General features: G+C 44.9%; 1 long non-coding RNA gene across 1 annotated transcript; it reads right to left on the bottom strand.

Moving 5' to 3' along the window:
- Positions 1 to 2,167: 2,167 nt before the first annotated feature.
- LOC146183063 (uncharacterized) lies at positions 2,168 to 6,228 on the bottom strand. Its single transcript, XR_014708454.1, has 2 exons — positions 6,039 to 6,228; positions 2,168 to 4,938 (listed from the first exon to the last, which is right to left on the bottom strand). It is a non-coding gene; the product is annotated as an uncharacterized LOC146183063 (long non-coding RNA).
- Between the last annotated feature and the right edge of the window lie 1,645 nt (positions 6,229 to 7,873).

Here is a 7,873-nt window from a genome sequence, read left to right as displayed (position 1 = left end):
CGGAGAGCAGACGGAGGGGTAACTTTGCTCGTCGTCTGCTAGCCGAAAAACGCACAAGTGGAATCGTAGTCATCACCAACCTGTATCTTTTTAAAGTAAAACTTTAAGATAAAGCTCCGCCAGTGTCTTTTTTTGTGGTCTATTTACTCCCTTGACAATGAGTCGACAGGGGCATGCAGACGACAAACCACGCAGCAAAAGGTAACCAGTACGCGGACGGTACAGCACACAGCACAGAAGACATGGAATGAGCGCATACTGTGCACTGATATCTTTTCTTATATGCGGATGGTAGGGTAGGCGAATAAGTGTTTTGTCGTTTAAGGTTATTCAGGGTATGACAAAGGAAACGAAAAAGTCCCCTTGTTTCGGCCGCCAACTGATTCATTGCTTTTCGAGCAGTGGAAGCAGAACATTTCCCAGATTGGCCAGGAGTTAGCTCGAAAGCACAGGCTGTGTGCCCGGCATTTCATGGATGAATTTCTTTCTCTAAAATCCTACAGCAGCTATAAAGGATATTATTTGTTGAAGAAAAACGAGCTCACCTTGTCAAGAGCGCAATTGCCACCGTATTTCAGAAAAATCAAGAACTGAAAGATGTTGAGGGCTCCGAATCAGGGGGAAAATTGTTGAGCTGTATGAAGCAGGTGACCGCAACGGGACTGAAAGAGATATATGCCAGCGATGAGGCAGGCAAAAGGTGACACCTTAGTGCAGCTCGAAGATGCAGACAACACGATCTCAAGTGATATATTCCCCACGGCGATGAAGGCGATACATATTCCTGCAGCGATGCAGGCGATATGCAAGTGCAGCGATAAGAAGCAGACGACAGACGCGGAGGCAGCACGGAACCGCCAGAGCAGAGGCGCGGCGGCGGCACACTTCAGCAGAGTCGGTGATAAATACTAGCGCCATGTATCGGATCCGCCACCAAGCTTTCTCCGACGTAAAAAAATTTCACCCTTCCAAAGAGCGGTGTCGGCGCTCCTATCTTAAGGCTGCTGTACGGTAACTATTTGGGCGCTGCGCCCATCAGCTCGAGGGCGCATCCGCCAGTAAAAAAAAATATTTGTGTTTTGTGTTTCTTTTAAAATTTATTGCTTATAGAACTGTTTGGCTCCGCCGCGTCGCGAGGCGCTGGCGAGCCGTTGCAAAGGGTACAGCCACCATCACCATCAACAAAAGGGCGGACAGAGACATGCGTCCTCCGCCCGGCTTCCGGATAAAGTTGGTCAACTGCAACTTTTGGACGCGTCGGTCACATGCGTTCTCGGGGCGCATCGCAAGCTCCTCCTACTTCTGCAAAGATGGCCGCCGACCGAGTTTAGGCGAAAAAAGGCCTAGATGGATGGTGCCTGTCGATGAAAGATATTCTTCATTGCGCTATTGCTCTATTCCTCGTTTATTACGATTATTCAAAGCGACTTGGAAGTTTGCCTTGCCATGTGCAGAAGCATCGAGTAACAGTTCCCCCAGGTGAGATGGCCTGCACCGAGTTGACGAGTGGCCGGCAAACCTGCAGAAGATGTACTATTGCTACACAGTTGCGGTGCCTCGACGTGTTTATTTGGAGCCGTTTGTGATTGCTGCAGGATTTTCATGGACAGCATCAAGAAGCAGCTCCCGCAGTGAATTAATTCCCTGTGCGCGTAGACAGCTTCATAGCTGCGACAATTAGTGGGAATGTAGCGAAAGTGATACGTTCGGAACGACTGCTGTTTTAAAAACATTCTTATGGAAAATCTACTACCCCATTCGAGCTGCAATAACGTTCACAAAGTAGCAAAATGTGGTCTATGTTATCTGATAAGTAATTCAACATCCGTACTTACCTAGATTTTCCGGAATCGACGGATACCTGCTCTCAGCGGCGTGCACAATTTTCGCAGAAGAGTCGAAAAGCTGCTGTGACATTGTGCGCCATCTGTCGAACAGCGAGGAAACTGCGCCGAGTGCTGGGATGACGCTTGCCTAGCTGGTTGACAGATGGCGCACAATGTCAAAGCATATTTTCGACTGTCCTCTGCGAAAATTGTGCACGCCGCCGAGAGCAGTTATCCGTCGATTCCGGAAAATTTAGGTAAGTACCGATGTTGAGTCACTTATCAGCAAACATAGACCATATTTTGCTATTTTTTGACCGCCAATGGGGTAGTAGATTTTGGGTAGAAGTTTTTTAGAACCCGGCCCCCAAATATTCAATACACCGTATATCTGTTTCGGGTGAAAATTGCTCACTACGCACGCTTTGTTTTCCGAATGTTGATATGAATTTTGAGCTGTGCTAGTCGCATTCATTAGTCTGCGTGCAGCGATCGCAAGCATACGATGTTGTTCATGTAACGCGCCGATCACTGATATCAATCGTGTTTCATGTGTGTGCTGTGCTTCATAACTGCCGTGGGTGTGAAGTGACCTTTCTCAAAACTGTGTTTTACGTGCGCGAAGCGATTTTGCTGTACAGAGAAGCGTCGGGAAGTCGGCGCCAATCTGCTGCTTGATGCTTCGTGAAGTATGTTTGCGATGGTTGCTTGTTATCATAGCTTCGTGTGATGTCTTGACTGATGCGTTTATTGGGATTAATCTTTGTACTCCAAATGCTCTCATTACAACCGTGCGCGGACGGCTTTGTTGTTAGTGTTCTTGGCCTCTTTATATATAGGTATGAGTTGTGGGCACACAACCACGGCGGACTCGTAACGAAGTTTCAGTTTCGAGAAAAAAAAACATTCTTGTTTTGTGAATGGAACGATTACCGTAGAAATGGCTGAGAAAGCTAAGAAGGTCTGTAATATTTTTTAGAACAAGTGTAATAGATTGGGCAGTGTTATATGGTACAAAAAAAGTGCAGGCAAAATCTGAAATGAAACGCCATCTTATGCGTTATTCAATTTCTCCATTGAAGGAGTATAAGGGTAGAACGATGGAAGGTTTTTGCATTTTGTGCAGGGCAGTCCTCCATAATATTTTCATTAAAACAAACACTCACTGTGAACCATGTTAATAGAGTGAGAGTATCTGCAAGCAAGATCTCAGTAGCAAACCACCTGCATGAAAGTGTATAGGGCTTCATGAATTCAGCTTTATCACCCTGGCGGCGAAGTGTCCCCGAATAGTGACGCCCTCAGCAGAAATAGCGGGCGCAACTGTAAACTCCCCAAGGACGCGCTTGCCCATTGACGGCGGCGCGACGCAGCAGGCCGCACCCAGTGCGCTTCCATCGAGCGGCCGTGGCACGCGTGCCTCAGCCCATGACGACGAGGACGAGGAGGTGCATCGAGGTGGCCGAGATTAAGTAATCGGTCGCGAAGCTTTCTCGAATCTTGTGGACATTTCCATCGCCGCTTTCTGCGGCGCGCACGCAGAAACAATAAAGTGGGCCACCGCGGCCTTAAAGTACGTATACCATCGGTTCAAATCCCTCGTGCAACTTGTCCTCTAATTTGGCATAGAGTTCTGTCGTGTATGCATCGAGTAACCGTATGTCATCAACCGCAATGCAGTACGACGAAAGGATTGCGTCACAATCTTGGTAAAACTGGTGGGAGCACTGTCACCACTTAAAAGTCCGCCTGCGGTGAGTACCTCCGACCCATGAAGGTTTTAGTCGTAGGTGGACCATAGAGAAAGGAATAGGGTAAAGACCGGACACTTCCATAGGGCCCAGCGGCCAAATTGACTGTAGCGTAGCAAGCGGCGGATGCTTGACCCACATCTGCTTTTGTTAAAGGCGCGCCGTTTGAATGCTATGAAGCGCTTGCCCTACTGCCGCGCCCTCTTGGCACATTATTTCTATTCTGTACGGTTTGGTACTACTTTTATATTTATTTTCAGCAATGAAATATATAATTAGGTCCGAATTACTGCTGATTGGCCATCAACGCAGCTGCCTCAAAACCTTTGCCAAACATCAGTATTGCAGAAAAGATGCCAGGAGCTCTGTGAAATAAACATTTTGCTTCATACAATAACGAAATGGATACAATTCTGTCACAGTTTGGTGCACGAAAGCAACCAGGAAGAGAGACAAAACGTAGGATACATCAGCCCACGTGTACATTATAAAAAGCAAAAAGAAATTACACAAGGCAAGAAACAATACATAGGTAGACAAATGTAGCATTGCATGGAGATATACAAAATATGGAAAATGATACACAAGAAAACAGACATACACTATGCTCAAAATGCATTCGCGGCTCCCTCACAATACCCTATACTTTATTTTAAACACAGATTTCAAACAAATATACTTCAAGTAGTCTTGGGTATTATGCCATAGACACGTTGCTTTCAGCTTAAATGCGCACACTTCCCCATACAATCATGAGTTTTTGGCTACCACCTTGGCAGCAAAATTCCAGCAGACGGTCACGTCTTTCGTGCTCAGGATTACCTTTTGCAGAAAGATTGAAGGGTTCTTAATCACAAATATTCTGTAAGCCCGAAATAAGCTGAAGAACGTTGACTCATGATACAAAGTGCCTTGTATTCATTTTACAATGACAATGTAACTAGCACTCGTTAAATTCATAGCCAGAATACTCAACAGTGTTAATATAAGAATGCTTCCTCTATTATGCGCGTCTTTAAAGCCTGGATCTCTTTGGGACGTTAAATAGAAACCAATCAAGCTTAGCTTGCCATGTCGTCAGATGGTCAATTTGTTGGAATGTGAAAATATGTACTGATTGATATTAATCTTTCAAGAAAAATTTAGACATTTCATGCCTATTAACACATCTTTTATGTTAACAATGATATTGTTGTAGAAATACCTGATGTGCATATTAAATCATGTGAAATGGCAAGCCGCAAGTGAAAGTTCAAACATATCGACTCGTGGAATGCGGGATATTGGTCCGGACCTCTTGCACGTATGCTTCAATCGTCTCACCAGGGCACACAGCAGAGACTGCCGAATTCTGGCATCAGCTGGAAAATTTACAGTAGAAATATATGTCATCGTGATACACCATTTACTGACACTGCGTAAACAGATTAAAGGCGAGATATCTGTAAAGGAATAAAGTTATGAATATTGGTCATTGATTTATCGAACCTCACGTGCATACCCCCGTAAAATACACAAATCAAGCTACATGGCGAAGATTCCTACCACTAATTTCCAAGCACTGCTTCATTTCGCGATGTTAGTCTTTGGTTTTAAAAGCTGCATTGACAGCCGACTACGCGTTTCATTTCATAAAAATATTTGATACCTGGCGGCAACAACACAGGGGATACCACAGTGTGCGTTAGTTGCACTGAAAATAAATGCGCGGGTGAAACGCATGTTTTCAGAAACGGAGAGGACGGAATTATCCGCGCGCCACTTCTTTAGTATCACACTGATTAGAAGCACCTCGGCATTTTCTTTTCTATCGTCTTTTTTTTTAAGCACATTCCCAGCGGGTTTTTCGATGCAGATGACGCTCTTCGACACATGTTTCTGGTTCTCCAGATTTTGTCCGGTACCTCTTTTTTTTAATACCACCTTAACAATAACGCTCCCCTATGTAGTACATACAACACGAAAACGCTCGTATTTAATACATTAGCCTACTGTCGATGTTCAGATTTCATCCCTTCCCCCCAGCCAACACATCACCTAAAAAAGATTGCGCACTGGTGACGGCCATAAAAAACACCCCAACACGTAAAACTCAACGAGAAACCACGCAACAGTAACCACTAGGCCAACCAAGCAAAGAACGCCAGGCGTGGGCTCGCTCTTATCTAACTGCGCAGTAACCGACGAGCCCTTGTTGCGCCATTACCGAGCACATATAGGCCTTCTCTTCACAACCGCGCCAGCCAGAGTGCTCAGCTAAAACTGCTTGAAATGCAGTTTACAAACAGAAAAAATATCTCACATTGCCTTAGCTGGAAGCTGCCAAGGTGTCACGAACTGGCCGACCCATGACGTGCGCAACCGAGCCTGTTCACGAGCAGCGCAATACAAGAAACCGGCCGGCGCGGTCAGCATAAACTGCTCGAAATGCAACGTTTTAAACCAAAATAACGCTCCTCACCTTGCCGTCCTGACAAACTGCAGTAGTTCCGCTTCGAAGGCCAAGGAAGCCGCAGTCACACCTCACGAACACGCAGCCTGCGTAGACGGCGTTGCCCTTCAGCAGCCTGCTTCGGTCTGCGCCGGCAGCACCCGCGCGCGCGGCGCGACAAATGCTGGTGGCGCCATCCATTTCGTCGTGCGTGAAGATGTTACTAGCGTTATCATCCATGCGTCATTTCCTGAAGCCAGATTTCGCCAAGTGTCTGCTCTTTACACAATCCCTTTCTTAATGAGTGGACTGCTGTCCAATTTTGTCATTTAGGCATCGAAAAGAAAATAAATCTCTGAGGATGTAGAGCATGACACACATGCACACACGCAATCACGCACACACACACACACGTGCGCGCGCATTAATTTGTCTATAGCTGACCATAGAAAATGCTGAAGGCTGCAATACATTAGGACATCAGAATTAGTCCATAGGTTATAGACTTCTATAGCTTTCTCGGCCACATATCTCTTGCCGACGACACAAGGGATTTTTTATAGCTGACCATAAAAGTTTATACTTGACCATAGAAAATGCTAATAACTGTAATACATAGGGAGCCATAAGTTCATAGAACAGGTTAAAGACTTCTATAGAACAGACTCTGCAAAAAATAAAGGCAGCCATATAAGTTGCTATAGATATTTGGACCAAATCTCTGTAGCCGACCATACAAAGTATTTTGTGTACCTGACCATAGAAAATGTTTGAATTGCAAGAATTCTGCGCATCCGTAACAGTGGTAATAAGCATATTTCGCTTTTTAGACATGCTCGAATGTTTGAGAAACAAATCTTCGCAGCACCTGTTACACTAAATATTACATATTGCACCTAGATCAATGTGCACTGATAGCCCAGCCATTCGAATTATTAGAACCTCGCTTCTTCTCTGCTATCTTTGGAGCAAAATGTTTCTGACAAGGGGAGTAAAATAGCTTCACACGGTGTTTAGTTCGGGAATAAAGACATAATTATACATGATAAGATAGTTTAAGATAGTGAGAAGATTGTGATAAGATAGTTTTATACGATAGGATAGCTTTATATCCGGCACTTGATTTGGGAGTAAACGACAAAACTGCCCCAAGTCCCCGCTTAACAATAATTACAATCTTCAACCTTAAACATTTCTTGTCAGAACGTGACCGCGACCAAGCGCAGTTTTACAATGTCTTCGCAGCTACTGATTCATAGTTTGCACTTTAAAGTTACTGAAAATGAATCGCTGATGTTACTAAATTTGTCAAGTGTGTAAAAATTCAGAACAAATCACGAAATTTATTGTCATTGGAAAAAAATAATTTCACTACTAATTTATCATTTATAAACATCACACACATCAGAAATTCCATATACTTCCCTTTGGTTTCAGGAAATCATTAGAAGTCAATTCACAGTGCAACACGAGATTATCTGCCGCAAGCAGCACCTGCCTTATTGTGAGCTCAGCAAACTCAATCCACTCACCACTCTATACGTGAGCAGTCAGCTTTACTGTGCGGCAAGGTTTCCTGTACTTGTGCCTGGTTGTCTAGCCAGATTTGATGTCCACACACTCAATGGCAAACTGCCAGGCAGCACGCTGTCAGTGCTATATTTTTTCTGCTTAATCATCGAGTCAAGTACGATATAATGAACAAGACTGCCTCGATGTATTCTAAAGTACTGCAGGTCAGAGCACGAACATTGTGGGCGTGGCACTAAATTTGCCACCCCGCCGGGTGGTGCAGTGGTCACGGCGCTCGACTACTGTTTCTAAGGAAGCGGGATCGAGTCCTGGCCTCGGCGGCCGCTTTTCGG

Source organism: Amblyomma maculatum, chromosome 7 (assembly GCF_055883805.1).
Source record: "Amblyomma maculatum isolate TAMU_Amacu chromosome 7, ASM5588380v1, whole genome shotgun sequence".
In the NCBI taxonomy this organism is placed as follows: domain Eukaryota; kingdom Metazoa; phylum Arthropoda; class Arachnida; order Ixodida; family Ixodidae; genus Amblyomma; species Amblyomma maculatum.
This window is presented reverse-complemented; position numbering and strand designations above follow the sequence as displayed.